This window comes from Vulpes vulpes, chromosome 11 (assembly GCF_048418805.1).
Source record: "Vulpes vulpes isolate BD-2025 chromosome 11, VulVul3, whole genome shotgun sequence".
Classification (NCBI taxonomy): domain Eukaryota; kingdom Metazoa; phylum Chordata; class Mammalia; order Carnivora; family Canidae; genus Vulpes; species Vulpes vulpes.
The window spans coordinates 55,250,069-55,275,624 of record NC_132790.1 but is presented as its reverse complement, the minus strand read 5'-3'; the positions used below and the strand labels follow the sequence as shown (position 1 = coordinate 55,275,624).

Sequence of the window (25,556 nt, the reverse complement as noted above, 5' to 3'; positions counted from 1 at the left end):
AAAATAAAATAAAGAAATCTTTAGGGAAAATTTTTAAAAATTAAATAAATAAAAAATAAAGGGTCCTTCTCTGCTGTGACAATTTAGGGAAACCCTCTCTGGGTGTCCCTCGGGATCATAGTGCATAGGACAACACTTATGAGAAACATTACCTGCCAGGCAGTATGCTAAGTGATCTTATTTAATTAGCCCTTAACTTCTGAGGTAGGCATTATTGTTCTACCTTTCAGAGGAAGCAGATTCTTGAGGTGGCTGAGTAACTATCCCAAAATTGTATAACCAGTAAGCAGCTAGATAAGTAGTATTCCCGTAGAAAGGTGATTTCACAGCCTGTGCTGTCCTAAGGCATCCTGGGCTGTCATCTATGCCACTGCTTTGTGAGGTAGTTTCCTGAGCCCTTGTCTGCCATCTCATATCTCTTACTTGTTTTTTTGTTTTGTTTTTTTTTTTTTTTTGATTTTTTACTTCTGAGGACTGAATCAACATATCTACTCAATTAATTTCATTATCTCAAAACTGGAAATTGAGAAAAAGCATATTTGTGGGCTGCCATAAGGAGCCACGTTTTCATCGTCATTTTTCCACATTCCATTCTGCCCAGAATATGATGCAGAATGCCTTTCCCAATGCAGTCCAAATTTATCAGGCATGCATGAGAGTGTGTGTGTGTGTGTGTGTGTGTGTGTGTGTGTGTATTTGCTATCAGACTGATTGCAATGTTCATCAAGGTCACTGATTCTCTCTCTCATCTATTTGGCAATTGATGTAAGATTCCAAAGAGGTGTACTTTTGTTCTGGAAACGCAATATAAGTAGTCTGAAAAAGCCAACATGCACATGATGTTAAACTTAAACATTTCTGTAATCAGTGCTAATTTGACATGATGGCATGCGACACTTTTTATCTCCAAAGCTCTTTGCAAAAATTAATTACCAATTAATCCGAAAACTTAGAGCATTATTTATTTATTATCTGTGCGCTCTGAACTTGAAAATGTTTGTATTTAAAAGTATGGCTACTAAAACTATTCCATAATACTTTAAAGGGAGAAGGTAAGGGATTTTTCAAATCATTTGCCATGAAGGTCAGATCACCAGTATGTCAGTGAGATAAGACTGTGTCAGGGTATTCTGAGAACCATTAGCATCTCCCTGGGAAATGCTACACAAACATTCAGTTGGAAGTTTGCTGAAGAAATATCTCCAAAACAATAATGTCAATCACTCTAGAGCAATGAGCTCTGTCCTGAGAGAGTGGGCGGTCTGCCCTGTTTTTCAGAGTCTGAGGGGCTTCTTGTTATAGCTACTCCCTGCAATAGTGCTTTATGGGAAGGAAACTGGATTGTCTCAACTGACAAATGAATCTTCAACTAGACTTGGGGGCGGGGTATGGAGAGGGAAGTAGGAAGGAGGGAGGGAAAGAGCTGGAAAAAAGAGGAGTGAGGGAAGGGAAGGAGAATGGGGAGGCTGGAGTCTGGAAGGAGGGAGGAAGCACACTGCATGGAATTGGTTTGAGGTTGAAGGGAAGATACTTGGTGCTGTTGAAAGCACAGACCATTCTACAGAAGAAACATGAACTGCAAAGACTTTCTAGGTCTTAACTTTCATTTTAAGATACGAAAAGTAAACTCTTTTCCCAGATTAATTTTTTCCTAAGTAAGCCAGTCGGCTATGGCCTCATCGGAAACAAGTCTCTCTTTAGCCCCACCTGGTGGGCCTTCTGCCTTCAAACTACAAGTTAGACAAAGCTATAAAAATTTGCAGATCCATTTACAGACCAGCTGGGTAGAGGACACAATTAGCTGGAAAGATTTTTCTAGGGACTGATCAGAAAATATATCTGGCTAGAATTAGAGTCTCTCTGTCTCTCTCTGTCTTCCCTTCTCAATTTTCCTCCCTCTCGCACCTCTTCCCTTTTGCCACACAATGTGGGTACAATTTATTTCAAAGCTGACAACAGAGCTAAAAGCCCAGATGACACCCCTAGACACCTCCTTGTGGGAGGCTGGTCCCGGCTAAGCAGGCATGGATTCATAGCACAGCGGGAACAAGTCTGTCATACTCAGACTGTGAAAAATCTCCCGAATTTCCATGATGGAGAAGCAAACCAGCTGAACAGAGGCATAATCTAGACTTTAAAAGAAGGAGGTACATTCTAGCTCTGAGACCCAGAGTACCCAGACAGCTTCCAGGCAGGGAAGCAAGCATAGTTTGTGGTTTTTTAAGGTTTTTTAGGTACACATATTGATTGATTAATATTTACCCACTGCAGGTGGAGAAAGGGTGGACCAGTTCATGGAGGATTTAAGAGGTACCCATGCCCTCCAAGAATATCAATACCTTAGACTGTATAACCCCAGACCTCTAGAGGGTCTTAGGTCTCTGAGGACAACATGAGGGTATGACAGCTGGTTATAAAAAGCTCTGCAGCTTCTCCTTGAACTTCTCACATTGTTACCACCCTCTGTTCCCTGGAAAGCTGACCCATTCCTGGGCTTGTGTCCTTGATTGAACTATAGTTCTGGCAGCAACACAACTGCAGGAAGGGGTTGGTGCAGCAGTGAGCTGACAAAAACCACATTTATTAAATAGTATATTTTAAGATGTGTTTCACACATTAAAGGCACAGATGGTGAGGCATCCGTGCCTTAAGAGGCAGCTGTGTGGAGAGGACCACAGGTGGGGTTTGCAGTTCATCCTCACACCAGTTTTCTGGCGCGATCTGCTCCAGCAGTGCTGTGGATCTTGCTGGCAAACTCTAGCCCGCCTAGACCATGCCAGGGCTCCTTGTAGTCTCAAACTAAGGACATTGTGCAAAACCCTTTCACCACACTCAGGATACATGTTTTTCTTATTCACTTTTGTGGTGGCGGTTATTATTTTTTAGGAGCATTTTTGTGGTGGTGAACTTTTTTTTTCTTTTGACTTGGTTATTTTTACCAGAAAGAGATGAGCCAAAGAGTGGAGGCAGTGTGGTAAATAATGACCATGATCAATGGCTCAAATATCCCTACAGATCCCAGCATTTGGGAACCACTGAAACTATGCTCCCTTTTCTATGTGATCCTCAGATTGACCTAGGGTAGTGGTTCGCAAAGTGGAGTTCCCCGGATCTACAGCATCAGCATCACCTGGGAACATAATGTAAATGCAAATGCTCAGGTCCACCTCAGACCTAAGTCAGAGGACTCTCAGGAGTTGGGCCCAGCCATCTGTGTTTTAACAAGTCTTTCCAGATGATTTTGATGCTTGTTTAAGTTTGAGAATTAATGCCTAGAGCATCCAAAGCAGCTTTGCTTTTAGGGAGATAATGCCTGGCCTATTCCAGTACTCTAGGTTGAGAAGAGTCTGTTTCCTATTGCAAAACTAAAACATGGCTTGCTAGTGCCCTGATCTCTTAGGAATCCTTGGAATTTGGACTCATGGCTAGGTCTGGATTTCTGCATCTGCAGTTGAAGGGACAGATGTGGAATTGTGGTGAGGGTGCCAGGGTAATGCCTGCTTCTAACTGTCCACAATCCCTTCTTTCCAGCACGTCCACCACCAATTTCTATACTCAGAACAGTAAATTGAGTTTGGCCCATGGCTCGGTGGGAATTGACAGCACATGGTAAAGAGGGCCTTGGAAACAGAACCTTGTAATACAAACTGATTAGTGCTGTAGAGAGTCTGGGCCAAGTGCCTGGGCACATAATATAGCCCCAGGGAACACAAAGACACAATTTTCCCTCACTGTCTTCAACCCGGCAGACACCCAGCAGCCCAGGCAGGGAAGAGGCACAGAAAATAAAGCATCTTCATACATGATATTGTTTTTGTTCCTCCCTGGTGAAGAAATGCCCAGGTGGGGTCTGCCTGCCTGTACCCCTGGAAGCAGTGAGGGAAAGTGGCAGAGAGGCCCCCCACAGTTGTCCCAACAGTGCAGTCTGGCTGTCTCTGAGATTCCAGGTGGTGGTGGTGGTGGTGGTGGTGTGTGTGTGTGTGTGTGTGTGTGTGTCAGAGACAGAAAGAGAGAGATGTTGGGGACATGTGCAATGGAAGGGAAAGCTTCTCTATTCCTCTCATTCTCTTAATGACTTAGATGTAATGATTGAAATTAAATTTCTAGAGTCTTTGACTATTCTAAAGTCGCAGCCTGAGATTTTGCCACCTACCCCATTTTTTTGGGGGGGCATATTTCTCAATTAAATATTCATCAACACTACCATGGTATTAATGACGAAGCCAGGGTCCTTAGCTCTCCTAACTGCAGCAGAAGGGGCCATCTGCCACCACTCTGCCAAAGGCAAGGGGAGCTTTTTCTCTGTCCATCCACATTGGCTCTGGTTCCCTTCTCTTACCTGCAAATGTCCTCTACCCAGCATTCTGTGGGATTCATCCTGGGAGCTCTAGGTCTGTAAATCTAGAGGGCTGGAATCTGTCCCACCCTGGTTCCACTATTTATGAGCAAGGTCCTTCACCTCTCTGAGTTCCTCATATTTGCATTAAAAACTGGAGCAGTCCGTTCCTGCCAACCCAAGGGGGGTCGTGGTGAAGATACATGAGACATCTGTAGAATGGGACCTGACCCCTAATGGGGATTGGTAAATGATGGTATTAGGAAATCAATTGACAATGAGGATATTGTCAATTGACAATGAGGATATTGTCAATCAGATCAATTGTCAAAAGGATCCTCTTCTTTTGACTAATTTAGAAGTCCCATTAAGTGGGACTGTGGTATTGGGCTGTCTGGCAGTGCCGAGTCTCTGGTCTCTGTCTGATATTTACCCAAGGGCAGGCTGCTTCAGGGCCATGAGATACCCCAACTCAAGGCAGAAGAATGGAAATGGGGAATGGTAAGCCAGAAAGCCAAAAAGGCAATGAGAAGATTTGAAGAAGAAATCAGCTCTAATTGCACTTGCTCCCTTAATTTTATCTCACTGCCAATGGTTAGGAACACAGGCTGCAGAGCCTGGTGGAAGTGGCCACACAACTTCATTCTGAACACCAAGGCTCATTAGCATGCCCAGTGCCCAAAAAATTTAAGTGCGCAAGTCTTTCAGGAGCCAAAATGTGGACTGGAGAAGCTGTGACATTATTTTCTGGGCATGAAACCCCGTCACAAGCCCTGGCCCCCTCACAATGGTCAATCCAAGAATGACTGTAGCATCATAGCCTTCAAGGAGAGAGTGCCTCTGGGCCTGGCTGGAGGCCACAACCCATGCTGGAGACAGACCTTATTTCTGGGAGCCCAGGGGATCAGGCTGTGTAGGGAAGAAACAGAAGACTTCTCAATTACTCTGGGAACTCCACTGGGAAGTTTCATGGGGAAAAAGGAGAAAACAATGCCCTAGGGCCCTGTTATGGTGGACAACAACACTGCCCAACCTGTACTACTGTTACCTCCTTTTTAACATAAGAGAACTTATGCTCAGAAAGGTCAGGCAACTGCCTAATGCTACACAGCTGGCAAGGGACAGAGGAAGAACCTTGTGCTCTAAGTTTCTGAGGATGCCCCTAAAACATCCCTTTCCTGTTGCACTCAACAATCAGGATGAAGGTCATGATCCTAAGCCCCACTCCTTTTAAATGAAAACAGGCCCCAGGAATACAAGACAGCCCCTGAGCAAATAAGGATATGCTGGGAAAACCAGAGGCTAAGGATCCAGTGTGTCCTGGGCCAAGATCCAGCTAGGCCACTTACATCCCTCATTTCTTCCAACTCTGGTTCTGCCCAAATGTCAGTTTTTCACAAAACTGTTTGCTCACCCCTAACCACCCTCCTCAATATGACTGTGTTGCAGCCCATGGCCCCCTTCTTCCAAAATTCTTTGCAATGAGCAAGAGTCCCCTCCATATCTGAATGTGTCCACATGTCTAATCTCTCCTCCCCTTCTTCCCCCCCTTGTCGTCCTTACTTCGCTTCTCTCCCCATCTCTCTTTTTCTTCTCTGTGCGTCTTGGCCTCTCTCTCTCTCTCTAATTCTCTGTCTTTAATCTCTCTTTCTTCTCCCCTCCCCTCCCTCAAGGGCTTTGTTCTTTTTTTCTTTCCCCATTTCCATCATCCCCTCCTCCATCTCTCCTTCCTTGGCTTCTCTCTCTCTCTCTCTCTCTCCCTCTCTCTCTCTTCCCCACTTCCTCTCCTTCACTCCCTCTCTTTCAGTTCATCCACAAGACCAAGAGCTAAAATGACAAGTTGAAACAACCCACAGTATCTAAGATGACCTGAACTGCCTCCTCCTTGCACATAATCCCTCAGCATCGACCTGGACCTGGTACCTTGCAGCTGCCTGATTAAAGCACAAAGGGAGGTTTTGTCTGGAGATGATTTTACAGTGTTTGCTGAAGGGGGTAGCTACATTTTGTCTCCATGCCAAAATGAAGCAAAGCTTTTTTGGAAGGGGAAGTAGAAAATAAAAATCCCAGCCAGCCCCTCTTAGTATTGTTCTGCAATGCCAGCAACTTGATGCGTTTTCAGTGGGGCAGAAGAGTAGTGGCAAACGCCACCACCAGCGCTGGCCCAGACTCGCTCCTGGCCCGTGTAGTCCTCAGCATGGTGAGGGCTACTTTGAACAGGAGACAGCAAAACAATGGAAGAACTGGGCTTGGAGCCTTTGCCTGGACACAGAGGCTGCCTGGGTAGTGTTATTCAGCATAAAGGGGACAGGAGGGAGCCAAGGGCTTTGTAAAGGTAGCTTAGAAGGGGGAAAGAGTGCACCAGGGACAAATTTTATCTATTTCTGCAGCCCACAGCCTCAGGAGCCAACCAGGTAACAAAAGGATATAGATGTTATTAGCATTTGCAATTCTATTTCAGAAGGTAGAATGGAATCAGGGAGAAACTAAGATTATTTGGTCCCACCCTTCTCTTTTCATATGAGATGACTAAGGTCCATCAACTGCAGGTTCATTGCCATGTTGCCCCTCCTGAAACAAAACAAGAAATAGCTTTAGACCCTCACAGAGCTTTCTACCTCCTCCCACATATGCTTTGTAAACAGATGAGTGCCTCCTGACCCTGGGAATTTTTTTTTTTTAATTTGAGAGAGAGAGAACACAAGCAAGGGACAGAGGGAGAAGGAGAATCTTCAAGCAGACTCACCACTGAGTGCAGAACCCAATGTGGAGCTCAATCTCACAATTATGAGATCACAACTCAAGCCAAAATCAAGTCAGATGCTTAACCAACTCAGCCACCCAAGCACCCTAATCCTGAGAATTTTTTTAAAAAGGGACCTTGAACTCAGCCCAACAGACTTTGAGAGCCTCAGGGGACAGCTGTGGCCCATATCCCTCAGGGCAGAGTACACAAATACATAGTTTAAAGAATCCAGATTCTCATTCATGAGCTTGGCAAGAGGTACCTCCCCTTGTTTCTGTTGCACCATTTATCTCCAAATATTATACTCTCAGACTATTTTTTCTAATTCTTATTCCTCAGAGGGGTAGTTACTTGGTTGGTTGGATTTCATCTTCCATTGCCACCATTTCCTGGTATGTTTTCCTGGTTAGTTTCCTTCAATGCAGAGCCGGAGACAAGGATTCTGGTTCACATGCTGTATTAGAAAGCACTCTTGATAGAAATAGAGCGAGGGAAGCAGAATAAAGCAAAGAAAAGAGAATGTGGCCTCAAGTGAAATCTAGCATTAACTTGACCACAAGAGCTCTGGAGGTAAACTACAATGCAAGGTTGTCCCCACCTTTACAGTCAAACTTCTGTGCTCCCTATGAATCCACTATGGCTGTGGGCTTCACCAGGGTGGGGCATGTGTAACTACCAGAGCCAGACAGCTCCCATCAGATGAAGATAATGCTCTGGAGAAAGGTACATCTGTAAGCTTTCAGCTGCCTACTCCCCAGCATGACAAATGGTATCTGGACAAGGCACCATCAGCATCTACTACATTTTGCAAACCTGGAGTTGGAAACTTCATATAGTTCTTGATGGATCCTATTCCACAATGCCCACTACTATGCCCCTAAGCTGAGCAGTATTAGAAGAAAAATGTACCATTCCTTTCCTCTGCTACAAAAATGCCAGGCTCAATAGGTCTTGTCTTAATCTCCATGAGATCCTGCCCTAGTCTCACCTGGACCAGCTCATCAGTTCTCCCTTCAGTCTCCCTGCTTCCAGTGTTGTGATCTCCAACCCTTCTGCCAGCTTGAAAGAAAACAGTTTTATTAGAGCCTTCACTCCCTGCTTATAACTCTCCAAAGGCATTGAACTGTCCTGAAGATAAAACCCAAACTCTTCAACATGGCAAATAAGAGCCCCTGTAGCCTGGCCCCAGATGACCACACTAACCACATCTCATGCCTGCCCTCCCTACTTCATTCACCAATCATACTTTATTTATGTATTTATTCTCCAATCCAAACACACCTTCCTATTTGACACCTCTGTGACTTTATACAGTGTTCCCAGGCCTGGAACGCTCTACCTGGTTATTGCTTTTCCATTCTTCCAGATTGAGTTCAAATTCCTCCTGCTGCCTAAACCCTTTTCTGATCTCATAAGCTACCACTTCACCTTGGCAATAATTCTTATGCTGTATAGATGTTATTATTTTGTTAAGTGATATTCCCTCCCAGACCATGAATTTCCTGAATCCTGGAATCATGTTTTCACATATATAGATCCCCTTCTAATTCAATGCCTGGAACACAGTAGGCATCCCAGAACTTCCTCGAAGAAATTTATAAATGCCTGGCAACTCTTTCCAAGGATGCTGAATATTTCATCTCTTCATCTCATCACCAATCATGAGAAGTTAGAAAATAAGTCTTAGGGGTGGTTAACATCTCTCTCAAAGACCCTCATGTCTGAATGGTTTTCTAATTTCATGCTAATGGGTTAATATTCATAATCATTCCTGTCTCTAAGTCACTGGTTATATGTCCCAAGGCCTTGAAACATTACTTTCTTCTTCCATCCAAATCCTACGCATTACTGAGTCATAGTCTAGTAGTCATCCTACCAGGAAGGTGCCCCCACTAATCATGAAATAGGTGCGTTTATTTTTCTTATTTAGACAGAGAAGATTTTATTTGTACAGAAAACAAATACCTTGTTAATTGCTGGAGTAATGTCCCTTTGACTAGTACAACATAAATAGGCTCAGTTTGGGCAGCCCTGGTGGCACAGCGGTTTAGCGCCGTCTCAGCCCAGGGTGTGATCCTGGAGACCTGGGATCGAGCCCCATGTCAGGCTCCCTGCTTCTCCCTCTGCCTGTGTCGCTGCCTCTCTCTCTCGAATAAATAAAATCTTTTTAAAAATATAGGCTCAGTTTTTCTGTATAACAGAGTCTTTTGGGAGGTATACCCCAATACTCACTTCTCCTTCCCTTCCTAGGAATATGGAAGATCATGATTTGAGGAAACTTGTTCCAGTTAATTAAAGGGAAGCAAAGGAGAAATGCATCACTTCATACTGAAGTAGACAAGCCTATACACAGGCTTCAGTCTTATTCAGTGATCCTGGGGAGGAGACTTCATGTTCACAGCAAGCTGATTCTCTGAGTCACCACTTGGAAGATAGCCCCCCTGGAGAATCACTCTGACTGTGCAAGAACAATAAATAAACTTCTATTGCATTAAGTCACTGAGACTTCAGAGGTATTTGTTCCTGTGGTATAGCCTATCCCATCCTGACTAACACAGGAGGTTTAGAACCAAAACCACCACAAAACCTGTGTGGACAAGTGTAACACTGAGCCATAAAGCACTGACCCAGTAGTGTCTGATCTAGTGCTCCCAGACTGGCTTATATCCTAATGAATGTATCTGTATATAAGTAGAGAAGCTCAACACTGAGAGTTACAGATTTGGATATCCAAATGTTATGTATTCTTAGCCAAGCTTGGCAAATAAAAATGGGATTTTTCTCATGTGAATGATCATTGTGACCTGTGTTGGAGCTGAACTGACAAAACCTCATGGCAGGGTGGCCAGTCATCTATGGAGATGGCAGGAGATGGCAGGATGGGCAGTGTGACTAATTTTACCAGTCTCCCTGAGTTTGCATGAGGATAGCCAAGCCCAGTATAAACTCATATTTTTTTGTTTGTTTAATCTTTGAAGAGCTAGAAAGACCAAATCATTTTCATGTGAGGAGGACTAAAACCTTCAACCTCCACCATGCTCCTGCTGACCCCTTGCACCTCTCTCTCTCTGGCCTTAGAGGATACTGGAATGAAGCAGACTCCAAAGTTCCCCCAAAGAGCAGCACAAGCCCTGAAGAATTACAAAAGAAAACTTGGGCTTTGGGGGTCTGGGAGTCCCCAGATCATGCCCTTCCTCTCTACAATGTGGGAGAATAATAGCTCTGAGTTTGATTGGAAATAGACTAATTCTATAACTTGTAATCCATTTAGTAGTTTTACTGAATGTCTTTTGGGATCTCAGTAGGATTCTAAGTGCTAAGGATTCAGCAGTGACCAAGTGCAATCCCTGATGTTATGGAACTTATGTTCTGGGGTTGGTGAAACACATAAAATAAACAGATGAACAAATATTCAAATCAGATAAATTATGCTAAATGTCATAAAGACCATAAAATGGTGGTGTGATAAAGACTAAACGGGGTTATGGATGGTTGCTTTGGATTGAGTGATCAGGTAAAGTCTCTCAGAATGGGTAACTTTGCAACTGAATCTGAATTATAATTGTAAACATTAACAATGAGGGCTGTCTTCATGCAAGAAGTGTTCCAAGCACTTTATATATATGAATTATTTTCATCCTCTCAGCAAGTCCAAGAGGTCAGTCCTATTGCCTCCCTTTTACTGTTTTGGAAGCTTAGGCAGAGAAGACTTTGGTCATATGCATAGGGTCACGTGGCTGGAAGAGGAAGGGGCAGTGTTCCAATCCAAGCAGTCTGGCTCCAGAATGTATGTTCTTCACCACCACACTCTGCTGGTGCTTAACAAATGCTATGAAAAACTATGTTCTGGGAAGACCTCAGCAAGCACTCCAGGGCCAAGGGTAGAGCAAACACAAAGTTTCTAAGTTTGGAAAGCAGACCTCTTGCCCACAGCAATTTCTTTTTTTCTTTTTTAAGATTTTATTTATTTATCTATGAGAGACACACAGAGAGAGGCAGAGACACAGGCAGAGGGAGAAGCAGGCTCCATGCAGGGAGCCTGATGTAGGACTCGATCCCGGAACCCCAGGACCATGCCCTGGGCCGAAGGCAGGCACTGAACCGCTGAGCCATCCAGGGATCTTCCAGCCCACAGCAATTTCTGTTGGGACCACCGAGTCATTTCATTTGTGTCCAAACCCAAAGCAACTGTTAAAATCAGGGTAATTTCTGAGGCCTCTCACCATTGTGTCTGATAACCTCTAACAAAATATTGCCCAAAGAATATGTTGCGTATTTTACATAATCTTGATATCAAGCCAAACATAATAGCTCTCTGAAATATTAAAGCCCAGCTATGGCTCCTCCAACCATTCAGGACCTTATAAAATCTAATTTCATCTTGGCAAAGCTCCTTGCAGGATAAACACAAGCCTACTCAAGGAAGTCCTAATTTAATACTATTCAAAGTACGCTAGCAGCTGATCAAGACAGGCCTGTAGGCTCCATAAGAGGCCAGATATGAATTGAGCATGTCCATAAAGTGGATGTTTTTTGAATAAACCTCAGTGAGCTAAACCTGTGCTGGACATAGGAGGAATACAGAAAGGAGGATCTGATGACAGTATTCAGGATCCTAACTTTAAAGATGATAGTTAGAGCAATTATTGTTGCCCTGCTTGACATAGTGAGAATCTAACCCCTTCCCAGCCTCAATTACTAAAAAGGTGACAGGATTTTGGAGCTGGGAAATGAAGCAAGGGCTGGCATATGCCCTAAACCTCCAATCAGGGAAAACACTCAAGATTATTAAAGTTTCAGCAACTTTTGAGGTTTGTTTGTTTTTTTTTCTCTTCACTTGGGAAAACACATCATTTCATGGACTTATATGATGTAAAATACAAAGTAAAAGGACAATTACAATAAAGTGTATGTCCCATAATCTAAATGCAGGGCTGTAGGTCAGCTGACAGCAGGGCTTCCTCCTTACAGGCTGAGAGTGCTGAGGACCGCAGGTGTGCCAGGCATGCGCAGGTGAGACACAATCACTGAGACAAGATAAAGACTCCACTATGAGTGTGGGGAGCACCTGTCGGAGACCTGGGTCGAGATCTCAGCTGATTTCTCAGTCTTAAACCAGGTGGGCCACATCCAGACAGCAAATCAAGTGTGAAAGTAGGTCATATTAACAAGGGTCCACAGTCCTTAGACCAATGGTTTCAAACTTGAGTCTGCCTCAGAATCACCTGTAAGGTTTGTTCAAACACAGATTGCTGGGTTCCAGCCCCAGACTTTCTGATTAGGTAGATCTGGATCAGGCCTAAGAAGATGCATCACTAATATTCCAGGTGATACTGATGTTCTTGATCCAGGGACCACACTTTGAGAACCACGGCTTAGTGAATAGTAATAGATGGCAGAGGAAAGAAATTCTCAGAGGTACATCAATTATCGGAGCCAGGTGGAAGCAGGTGTGAGCAAAGCTCCAGAGGCTCAGTCCTTGCTGAGTTATTCAGGAAGGTCTCTGATTGGGACCACCTCCAAAAGTATTCCTCCCCTGAGAGGAAGGAAGGAGACTAGCACTTAGAGCACAGACCGTAGGTGGGCACTATGCCACATGCATTCACAAGGGTCATTTTAATCTCGCAACAACCTTATGAGCTAAGTATCATGTTCCCACGTCAGACGTGAAGACCCCTGGGAAGTAGACAGATGACTCAGAATTTAAATCTCTCAAACACTAAAGGACAAGCTCTTTCTTATAATATATCTAGCTTTCAGGTGCTGTCTTTTGTGACATTTCATACAGATGCATCAATAAAACACTAAGGAAAATTACCAAGGCAGCTGCAATGTTCAGTAATCAGGGTCCTATCTGGAAGGTAAATTTGTTTTGTTCAAAGATTTGTTCAAAGCATTTATCCTTTCAGAAGGCTTCCCGGGTCCTGAGGACCACCAAAGGGTTGGTACCTGAAAGGCTGCTGTCAAAGAGCCTAAGGACAGGGGTACCCATCTTCAGCTCACTCACGAGGACCTGCTCCACAACCACCTCAGGGTTAGCTCTGTAACCACTAAAGGATGTACCATCCATGAAAACTGGTAAGTAACAACCAGGAGCTATAATTTCTGGGACACTAAACCAACACATACAAGCACACACACACACAACCCTGGCATAATTAAGCCATGGGTTTGACTTAAGGGCGTGTGACCCAGTCCCCCTTTCTACCAGTGTTTATGGTCCATGGGAGATTTCTACTCAAGAGACTCCTCACCCTGCAGGATGGTAAAGGATGTGGTCCTCATTTAAGTATGCAAATCCATTTTTCCCCCTTTAAATTCACCCAAGCTCATTTTGCCTGACACATTTGCTTAAAGCAAATGTCCTTATGTAACAAGAGATACATCATTAAGGAAAATGACATAGACATATCATAAATGCTCCACTGGTCAAGGAGAGATGGATGCCAGAGACTATCAAGATCCCACAGAGTACACCATCCTTGTGTCCTCAACACAGCATTTGCATAAATCTGGCCCTAACTATGGAGTGCAGCAAAGACAGGGAACCCTGAGGGTGGAGCTCTGATGGTGACAAGACCTCAGTAGTCCCATCTTAGGACTATTACCAGATTTCTATTTGGAACAATTTGAAGTTTTGCTGAAACTGGGAGGTGTCACTCAGAACTGTCCCTAACTATGTGGTTTTGGAGTTATCTAAGCACATGGTCAGTGCTCCTCCAATCAAAACTGATAAGAACCCCCAGGCACCAGGGAGAGTCTGGAATTGGCTACTGTCATAATGACCAAATGAGTCAGCATCATGTGTGGGCAGGGGAGGAAATGCTAAAATATGGTAGGTGTTTATATATGGATGCTCAGCTGCTGAGATGAGCTGGCCGACTACCTCACTCTGCCCTCTCCCCAGGGCCTGCACAAGCATAGCTCAACCCACTGCTCCCCTATGTTAGACAAAGATGCCATGACCTCTAGAAGGAAATTTGACAGTAAGAATCTAAACCCTCAAAAATGTTTATAGTTTGGGATCCAGAAATTCTACTCCTGGGAATCTAGCCTACAGAAATCATTCTAATGCATGAAAAAAGCTTCATGCATAAGATATTCATCATATCAGAGAAACAATTGAAACAATATAAATGTCCAACCCTAGTGAAAAGTAAGAGCCTGATAATCTGAGTTTTCAGTTTGATCTCTTTGGGAAGGAATCACTGAAATCTGTACATCTAAAATTCCCCACTCAAGTATGCAAATTTAGGTACATCTGTGCTCTGAAATATACAGCCAATAAAAATGTTTTCAAAAGTTACAATGACATGAAAAGATGTTTACAATTCTGTAATACCTTTATGTACAGAGTAGAAGATTATTTCTACTAATGTAATGAATCTGGGATAAATGGTGGAAAATGAATATAAAGAAATACATGAGAAGCTGTAGATTAAGATGGCAGGTTGACAACATTTGATTTTCCTTCTTTCCTGAAATTCCAGTAAGGCTATAGTCAAGGGGTTTTCTTAAAGGCATAATTTAACAAAGATGGGAAAAGGGGGAGGAGCTAGAAATGAAATGCTGAAAATTGCAAAGTGAAGGGAAGATAGACTAGAGGTAACTGATTTAGCAAACTAGAGAAGTTTGAATTTTACTTATTTTTTTTTTAGAAATTTGAATTCTAAAATGACAGCAGAAAATTGAAGACCAACCTGAATAATGCAGCAGAATCCTCAAAAATCTCAGGCACCATGAGCATTAAGTACTTCTGGAAGTGTCCAAAAAGGAGAGAAGCCAAATTGAAAAGGATGGTTAGGGAATCAAGTATTGCTCCAGATCCTATCCTCACCTTATATTGCAGGGTGACTTCCTACCTGGGAAGAAGTCTGGAAGTTTCTTTCTGAGAAGGGTTTGGGCAGAAAGCTCCGTTGCTAGTGCAGATGACCACGGGAAACCCTACCCAAAGTAGGTAGGTAGTCACGCGAAGTTACGTGTACTGAATGCAGAAGCCAGCCCTCTTCCTTTCTCCACTCTGAAAACACTGGCAGCCATGCACCTACCCTCTGCTGAGCCCAATAAAAGGGACCTAATGACAGTGACATCTGATGTCCCCTAGTCAGACCACCCTACAGTGGTGCTCACAATCTTCAAGCCAACTTACTTATGCAGGGTCTCTAAGTTTTTAGTTCCCGCCTCATATATGTGAACACAACCAAAAATCATCATTACTCTAGGAAAACCTCTAATATAAAGTTATAAGTGTCAAAACAAAGAAAAGGAAAAAGCAACTCAGAAGTAAAATCTCTGCAGAGAGAAAAAACTTCCTTAAAATATATATTGTCAATCACTTCAAAGAAATAAGGGAAGAGATTGCATCTTTGGAACCAGAACAAAATGCTAAAAGAGGGGAAGATCAGATTTGCTTCTGCATGGCTAATGTTTCGTGTTACTCTTCTGCCTCCAACCTTATTGCAGGTTTACCTGTCTGGGTAAATCTAGGTCACACGAAAATCTTACCTGCAAGGAAGTCTGGGAGATGTAGTTTTTAGCTTTTCCATCTCTATAGCAAGCTAAAGAAGCTTGGAACGGGTGCTGGGTAAGCCAGTCTATGTTATCCACTACAAATGGTGCTTTTACTGCAATGATAATATCACATCTTTTGAACTAGACTCCAGCATTTTTTTTTATTTTTTTTTTTATTTATTTATGATAGTAACACAGAGAGAGAGAGAGGGGGGCAGAGACACAGGCAGAGGGAGAAGCAGGCTCCATGCACCGGGAGCCTGACGTGGGACTCGATCCCGGGTCTCCAGGATCGCGCCCTGGGCCAAAGGCAGGCGCCAAACCGCTGCGCCACCCAGGGATCCCTAGACTCCAGCATTAATCATGATTTTATATCACTATTACCTGTACATTATCAGTTCAAATAATGTTCAAATCTCATTTCTTCCACAGGAAATATAATTGACCTTCAGCAGTCAACCACATGTACTCAGAGTTCCTGAGTGTTCTAAGTACAATTAAAATTCTCAAGCATTTTCCCCTGATTTCTACCTTCTAGGATATATCACCCATTTGTAAACCAGGGACATGCTTTTCTGACTAGTGCTTTTTTCCATTGCCTTTTACAGCTTCTCTGTCCTGAAGAGTCTCCCCAAATACAAGAGCATTCCTAGCTGAGGAAAAAGGTATTAGTTCCTACAAATGTGGAGGACTTAGCTGATATAACTGTAAAATATAAATACAGTGTGGATGCAGTATCAACAAGATGTTTGTGTTAACAAGTGACAAATGATCATTGTGGAAGCAGAAAAATCCAGAGGAAATGAGGAGTTTGGGCAAAAAACAACCAGTTGCTGGGACTTCCATGTGGGCCTCAGCTCCTGCCTTCTTCAACCCTGCTCAGTCCTGCTCTAAGACTCCACCTGTCATCTTCCCTAAGTCCTGGGTCCATCTGTATAAAGCCACAAGGTGCCTATGCAGCCTCAGCCACATCATTCATGGGAATTTGGATTTCATTGTGCTGCCAAAGACTTGGTGATACCCCAGTCCCTGCCCACCCTCTGCCGCTGCCTGGGGTCTTCTCACAACTGAATGGTCAGGAATGTCATATATTAGTCCCTCCTCACATTTGGAGTATCATCTGCCTGTTACCGTGTCTCACCAATAAGCTGAACCACCCAAAACAAAGCCACTGCTTTGAAAACAAACTAAAATCCACTCCTTCAGTCAGATCAGATACTGAATCCTGATTTCTCCTTCTTCCTCTTCTCTATGAACCTATAAAATAGAGGTCTCAGCAGCCATTTTGAAGGACCCACTTGACTATGACAATGGAGACCATTCAGCCTGGTCTCCTTGGCCTTGCAAGGGCCAAATTTGACTGGAAGGGGGAGACGTGTGGTCGGCACACGACAGACCTTCATCTATTTCCCTTTCTCATATTGAGCAGTAGTAGTAATCACTTCTGTTTATAAATAGCTATATGACAGGCACTGTGCTATGTGCTTCACAAAAATCAGTTCACTCAGACAAAGAAAAAAAGAAAAGAGACAAACTGAAAAACAGCCCTTTAACTATGGAGAACAAACTGATGGTTACCAGAGGGGAGGGTGGCAGGGGGATTAGTGAAATTAGTGATGGGGATTAAAGAGTGCACTTGCTGTGATGAGCACTGGGTGATGTATGGAAGTGTTGCATCACTATATTGTACATCTGAAACTAATATAACACTGTTTGTTAATGATGCTGAAATTAAAATTTTCAAAAAATGAGTTCACTTGGTCCCCACAGCAACCCACATAGTTGATATGAGTCCCTTCTTTTTATGTATAAAGAAATAGGATCAGAGGGCCAACCAGTACCCTCTAAATCACACAGGAAGTTAGGAGCTTTTTTTTTTTTTTGAAGCAGAACAACATCCTGAATCCCATCCATACATCCCCTGAATGATCAATACACATAAATTCAGTAGTGTATTGACAGGATCTTCACACTGAGGCCAGCAAAGCCCCAAGATTAGAGGAGGGTTGGAGTAATGAAGAGAGGTCATCATTTCCCACGTCCATTTTCTGAGATACAGACAGGTCCTCATGCAGGAAATAGCAGCTCAGGAGGCAAGCTGGAGGTAGACAGAAGCTCTATTGTCTCCAGCTGTTTTCTCTTGGACTTAGATCTGATCATTTAGTAGTTTGGATGAAAGAGACAGGCCCCTTCACCACTGCCCTGCATGGGAAGGTTGCCTACCTTTCCATCCCGTTGTCTTTCTGCCTCCAACAATCTGTGTTTTCCGTACCTATGGAAAATTACTTCTTTTGAGAAGCCTGATCCTCTATCTCCTTTGGCCCAGGAAGAATTAATCATTTTTTTCTTTGTGCTCTCCTAACACAGTGCTGTATTATAAGCAAGTGTTTACAAAGAAGCAGTGTCATATTGTGGGGAAAGCTCTGAAACAGGAGTTCGATGACCTGGATTCTGGAGCTGCCACTTGCTGGCTCTGCGATCTTCAGTGAGGCCTTTGTTCTCATCTGTAAAATGCAGATGATACTTGCCTCCCTCACCTAAATGAGATGGCTAAATGAGATGTTTGTGAAAGAGCCTGAAAATTCTGAAGACTGGAGGCTGGGGTGGAGGGTTTCAGTTTTTATTTTTGTTTGTTTTTTGTTTGGTTTGGGTTTTTGCTTCTTCCTCTAGACCATGAGGGCGACAGCTTGTCTTAGGGGCCTTTGTGCTCCACCTGGAGCCTGCAGAGTGCCTGTTACCATGCTCTGCAGGAGCAGATTCTCAGTAAATGTTTATTGAAATTAAAATAATATAGCTGTGAAAGGTGAGATCTCTCATGATTGACTCACAAGATTTGATCACCACACCTCTCTCTTTCTCTCTCTCTCTCTCTTTCTGTCCCCCACTCCCTCCCTGCATGCCTGTCTGCATTAAGTGTGATTTGTGCATGGTGGACATGTGTGTGTCCATCCCCAGAGTTACTCTTTTTCTCTGAGCTGTGGCATCCCAGCCCTGAAGAGGAATTCTGAGGCTGATTGACAGAAGCAGACAATGATAGTGAAAAGAGTCTTTTCTCCTAGGTTCATGCTGTGAGTGGGCTGCTTTTTATTCCCTCCATGCATCTACTCCTGCTATGCCTAGCCTTGAGCCTTTCGTATTGGGGCAGATCCAGCTTGATATGCAAGCCCTGGAAGGCAGCACACACAAAACCTGAGGCAGAATATGACCCAGCTAGATGGGACAAACAGCTCAAAGCCAGGATTTGGAGGTCTTGGCACAGTCAGCACACAAGGCTTCCAGTCCAAGAGGCCACAGGGTTTATAAACAAAGCCTCGGCCACTCGTTTCTCACACTTCTCTTTGTTTGGAGTGATATGGTTGGTACTGTACACCGCAGAGAATTGTCCAATTCAGCCCAGATCATCACAAAGAGCAGTAACTCCAAGATAGACAGATATACATACAGGTTGTTCATCTAAGACACAGTATTCGATTTTCTGTGTGACTGACTTCAGAGCATCTAGGACAAATTCCTCTTCCCCCACCAATACAAATTCATGGCGAGGCTGAAACATAAGTGGAATTTGTTGAGACGGATCTGGAATCCATTATTAGCTCTGTGTGTGTGTGTGCCCTCAGGTGAGTTAGTTCTTTCATCTTCCATCCCATTCCATAAATGTTTATAAAGCCCCTTCCACAAGTGAAGTCACTACACACCAGACACTAGGGTTAGACTAGAATAAAACAGAGTCCCAAGATGAAGGTCCCCATAGCCTAGTGAATGGTTGTGCATGACAGTGTCTAGCCAGACCCTCAGCATGTGCTCATTCAGTAATAGTTCTTTGTCTGCTCATTCTGCTCTCCTTTATCACAGTCCCAAGCTGATATTGGAAACGTTGCTATTAAATCTTTAGTTCTTAATTCAGAAGTCCAAACTCTCCTTCTTCAAACTGATTTTTTAATCTTCTCCGTGAATCACATCTTTGATGGATTTTTGAATAACAAATATTCGGTATTTATAAATTATTCTTCAGCACATGTTAACTCAAATTATCACATTGAGTTGATAGAATTAAAGTTCAAAGAAACTTGATTTATCTTCTGGATGACTGTCTCATGGGTAAGTATCTTTTAAATATTGAAAATAGTTCAAAGCTAACTCCTTTACCATCTACATGGAATCTTGGGGACCCATATACCCTCAACTGGAAGCCACCACTATCTGTGACTCTGTTCCCTCATAATATACATCTACCCTTGTAAAAGGCATTTTCTTCCTCCTCTCTGTTGCTTATACTTTGGTGGGATTCAATTTATGATTCTTACCTGGGAGCAAACTTTGATGGGGCCAGGGAGACCATATGAGGTTAAGAGTAAGTCTCATGGTGGGGGACAAAACAAAGAACTGGCAATGTAATCCTAGCAAAAATGCATTGTACAGATTTTACTTTGCCCCTTGATGACTCTGAAAAGAACTTAATGAAGATTTTCAGATATTTCTACTTGAATGAGTTGCTTATGCTTATCCAAAAAGTAACTGTAACCAAGTATGTCTCTCTCACTCATTGTCCATTATAAAAAAATCCTTCAAAAGAAAAGCTTGTATGTGTACATCAAAAAATATATTTGGGTCTGTGTTCTGAGGCTCAGCAGGGAGCATACAATATTAAGATTGAGTGAGGGTCTTCCCTGCCTAAGGCATCATCACCTCATCATGCAACCAAAGGAATGGCAAACATAGTCACTAGATGAAGTTTCCTTGAATATTCATGGACTGGAGAATGCAATCAGACAAAAGTTAAAAAAGATGTATAGAAGTCCCAAGATGGCTTCACTTTCTTTCAAGATGATTTATTTTTAGAAACTTATTTCCTCCCTGGTAAATATTTCCTCCCATTCCAGTAAAGATTGTCCTCCTCAATGAAAGGTCTAAAGTTCCATCCTGCATGCAGGAAAGAAAGTTAGAGTCTGCCATTAATCATGGAGTTCACTTCCCAACTTTTAATGCTTTTACAATGTCTTCTGGCTGGAACAGCAAGAAAGCCTCAGTTAGATACCCATATGTGCAAACTAGCCCCTGGTTGCTTCTGCTCTGCCCAGTGGGGAAAAAATAGCAAAGCTGATCTTCTTACAAGGACAAGGTGACCAACTCTAGAAATCTGTCCAGCCCAGTTATAACTAATGTGAAGCTCAAGTGAAATTCAGAGAAGACAGATAAACCCCTAATGTACTGGTAGGGTCACTATTTGAAGTGCAAACTCTTAATCTTCCTTTTTTCAGAGATGCTTATAATACTTTATGCTACTGAAGAACATGATTAATTTTTAAGATTTATTTTAGTCACATCATTTTAAAAGAAACTTCCATTTTAGTTTCTCTTAAAAAAAAAAAAAGTAATGTGTATCTATCAACTTCCCTTCCTTTGTTCTCCTATATGGAAACAATATTGTACCTGAGAAAGACGTATAGGGGGTGGGCGGGGAATACAGCATATTCGTAATATTTTTTAATTCAATTTTCATTGGAGGCATTTTCAATGAAACTATCTTCAATAAGGTTCTGCTAATCCTTTTTTCTAATCTAATTTACTTTCCTTTATTAAAAAAAAATTTCAAGCCAAAATATTTGTGAAGATCCTTTTAAATTCAAAGAAAATGAAGTCAGGCATTTTTGGTGCAGAGAGCAATTCCAGACCCAGTAGGGGACCACTTATGACTGAACAAAAACCCTTCTCTTACACAAAATGTGAGCTCCCTGCCTGGGGTTTGCACATTAATGACTGTATGACTCATTATTATATGTGCCTCCAATGCTGAGTTCTCCCTTTGCTAACCTGCTCTGTACAGCAGATGTCAAATGTTAACCATGGGACAGCAGGTATGGCTTGAGTTGTTCATCTTGGGGTCTTTTCCACATCATGCTTCCAAGTTCCTGTGATCCAGGCAACGCCAAGTTACAAGGTTACCTGGAGGCATAAACTCCACTCCCATTAACAAAATCACAATTCTTCTTCAGAGTGCATCATCTTTCACCTCCTCCTGTATTAGGGAGTAGTTGATGGTAGCTTTTCAAATGTCAGCTGGCTTATTACTTCTGCTTCTTCCTCTGATTTTCTTCTATGAGCACCATGTGTAAACAGAGTGCTATGTGTAAACACCATGTGTAAACAGAGTGCTAAACAACTGTGGGCGTTGGGAAGATACTGAATTTGGAAGAGTAGAGTTGGCAAAGCTTAGACTTGCTAGATAGAGAGTCCTAGTTTGAAATCCTGATGAAATTCTTTAAAAGGGTGTGAGGAAGTCATTGAAAAGCCCTCAACCTCAGTTTCCTCATTTTGAAATAAGAGAAGGAAATTTATTTTGTAGAAGTGTTGGGGGAAATGGGAGTATGAACAATCTATGGGAAGGACTTGGTGCTATACTGCCTAGGAATTCTGTACTCATTTCCACTGGACATGGAGTAATGTCCCTTAAATTTGGGCTCAGTCATCTGACTTCCTTTGGCCAGTGAAACTGGGTCCAGGTGACAGTATGCCAGTTCCAAACCTGGGGGATTAAAAGGAACACATGCTTCCATTCTTTCTTGCTTTTCTTTCATCACCATAAAAGAGGCTTTCTGGATATCTCTGAACATATTTAGAGCAGACCTAAGCCCAATTTGCAGTGTGAAACTAAACCCAGTTAAGACTGAACAAATAAAGCAGCTCCCAGCCAAACCCAGTCTAGACTAGTTGGTGCTCAGCCAAACCACAAATGAACAAGAATAAATTATTATTATTATTGTAAGCCACTGAGTTTGGAAGTAGTTTGTTATACAGCAATAGCTGACAGATACAATAGTGAAAAAATGAGTTTTCTGGTTTAAAATTATATTTAACTAGCAGCTTCAATACATGCTTTCCTGTTTAACCTCTCACTGAAATGCCAAAGAAAATATAGCAAAGGGTGAAAAAAATCACACTCTCACAAAAACTTAATCTAAAAGGCAATTCATGAATCTAGGGGAAAAAAAAACAGATATAATCCAGGGAAACTCCATCTAAAAATTTTTAACAATAGAACTGAGAATTGAAGAGCAATCCTTCTCTACTGCTGACCCTCATCCCCAAATACTCTGTAATAACAGCAGAATAGTAAGCTCTGCACATTCCTCAAATGTTCCATAACCAAGTGTATTTTTTTACATCCAGGGTAATATTGTCATACCCAGAAACTACCTGAACAAGAGTTAAGGCAATATGTGTTTGGGTAAATTACACATCTAGGGCAGTGCAAGTTCCATGAGAAGAGTGGCATAGCAGGAACAGAGGCAAACAGACCCCTGGTAGCAGTACATTCTAGGAATGTACTGTATGTGGATTTCCACATACAGCATTCAGGGCCCATTCAAAACAAACAAACAAACAAACATTCAGGGCCCAATAGTGTGGGTGAGAAAGAAAGATACCACCCCAATAAAAAAGTGAAAACCTGCCAGAAAGAAGAATTTAAACTAACCATGTGGATTTATGTACCCTTTAACAGAATGTCTGTGATAAATTGAACCACAGCACAAGTGGACAGTAAAAGTAACCAGAAGCCTGGCTATTGAAAAAATCTGAAATCTGGCCTGACAGAAAATATATCAAAAAAAAAATTGTTATGACAGCAGTATCTAAGAAAATTACACAAGCATTTTCCCTTTGACCCAGCAGTCCCACATCTCACTCTATCCAGATGATGCTCCACAAGTACCAGACAATAGGTGCTCAAGATTATTCAGACAACTGGCAAACAAGCCAAGGTAATTCCTTTGTATGGAATCATCTGCTACAATACAGAAAGAATGCGACTCTATGTACTGATGTAGAGTAATCGCTGGGACATACTATTAAGTGACAAATTCAGAGTTCAAAATAGTCTATAGAATATACCCTTTGTGTAAGAAAAAACTAGAAGTACACACAGAGACACACACATGGTTATTTTTATCAAAAGAAATACTGGAAGAGGAAGCCACAACTAGTTCAAAAATGGTTACCTATAGAAATCAGAGTTAATGGGAACAGCGATAGAATGCAGGGAGGAAGACAAAAGCAAAAATTTTCTGAGTATTCAGCCTTACATACTTTAGACTCTTGAACCAGGTAAATGTTTTGCACATTCAAAAAATTATAGTAAAATTGAATCCAAAAGGGGAAAACATACTCTAAAATTGAAATTGGAGAAAATAAACATTTCAACTGGAGTTTGAAATCAGTATTCAGACCATACCTCCTGTAGAATAATATAACTAAATGCAGAGTGTGGGCCTTTGTTCGGGTCCTGATTCAGGCAATCTACTGCAGAAGAAAATGTGAGACAATCAGGTGAATCTGAATATGGAATGGAAATGAGATAATGCTAAGAACTTGTTATTTTTCTTAAATGCGACAATGGCATGGTGGTTACATGGGGAAAGTTCTTATCACTGAGAGATACATAATAAATTACTTAAGCGTGAATTGATTTATTGATATGATATCTGGGAATTGTTTTGAAAGTTGTCAGCAAGGAAAAAACAGTGTTTTAGGTGTGAAGACAGATGAATAGAAGAAACAAGATTGGCAAAATACCTATAATTGTTAAAACTAAGTAGTGAGTACATGCAGGTTCAATTTTTAATCCATGTATTTTTATGGTGTGAAAATGTCTGTAATAAAAAGTCATTTAAAAAGATAACTAAATATGAGAGGGTATTATCTTGAAAAAGAAGATTATAAATATATAACAAAATGCAATATGCAAATGCATGAACCTTGATTCAATCCTTTAAAAATAAAAAAGAAACAACTCTAAAAGACAGTTTGGGGATAACTAGGAAAACATGAGTGTGGACTAACTCATAGTAGAGAATTATGTTTAATTCTTTTAAGTAAGATAATGATTTGAACTTATCTAAGAGATCATTTCTATTCTTGGGGGATTTAGGCCAAAGTATTTAGGGGTGAAGCGTCATGATATACGCAGTCTAATTTCAAATTGCAAACATAGCATAACACATATCACCTTTTTTATATGGCTAAAAATGTTCATAATTAAAACCTGAAGAAACTATTAATGTCTTGCAAGAAAATACGGACAATTTAAAAAAACCCAGGGACATAAAGAAAATCGTAATAAGTGGATAGATATCCATTTTATTAGGATTAAAAAAATGCAATAATATAAAGATAGCAGTTCTCCCTCAATTTTTTTAAGTTAATATGGTTCTAATTAAAGAAAAAAAAAGGAAAGAAAAAAGGAAACAATACTGGTTGTTGTATAGAGATGGGCATTTGGAAAAATGAAGTTTGCTTTCAAAGATGGTGGAAGAGTAGGGGTCTTCAATTCATCTGGTCCCACAAACTCACCAGATAACTTTCAAAACATCCTGAACACCTAAAAATTCAACAGGAGATGTAAAGAGAGAACAGCTGGAGTGCTACAGAGAGAAAAGTTTTCACTTCTAACAATGTAGGCAGGCGAAAAAGAATAAAAAAGAATAAAGTGGGGGAGGAGAACTGCAACTAGCAGGGCTAAAGCAAAGTGGTGAAAGCCTCTGGGGCAGGGAAGCCCGGCCTTGGAGAAGTGGGAACTTCAAAATCCACACCAGAGTTTTCCCTGATGGGGAAGTACTTCGCAGGGAAATCGGGCAGAATCACAGGAGGATTAGTGAAGCCTCCAGATTCCCAGAGGCACTATAAGAGGAGGAGCACCCAGGGAAAACGTCACCCCAAACTGCAGTCTGATATTGGTAAAGGGCTGGAGCGCTGCAGCCCTCCAGGGTTATTTGGGAGAAGCCAGTCGGGTATGCGGGCGGCTCCAGAGTGGGCTTTACACAAGAGCCTGAGAACAGAAAGAGGAGGCTGTATCCTGCTGCCTTCAGGAGACGTGGTCCCTGGGAGCACGGGTCCAGCGGCAGAGGGCCCCGGATCCCAGCGAGGCCCAAGGCCACAAAGTCTGTGATCCTGCATTCCCCCTGGTGT

General features: G+C 42.2%; 1 long non-coding RNA gene and 1 pseudogene across 1 annotated transcript in view; one reads left to right on the top strand and one right to left on the bottom strand.

Moving 5' to 3' along the window:
* LOC140594433 (uncharacterized) overlaps positions 1 to 25,556 on the bottom strand; it is a 431,755-nt gene that overhangs the window by 332,426 nt on the left and 73,773 nt on the right. The gene's annotated exons all lie outside the window — the stretch shown is intronic.
* Positions 25,195 to 25,556, top strand: part of LOC112933252 (lysophosphatidylserine lipase ABHD12 pseudogene) — a 44,527-nt pseudogene continuing 44,165 nt past the window's right edge.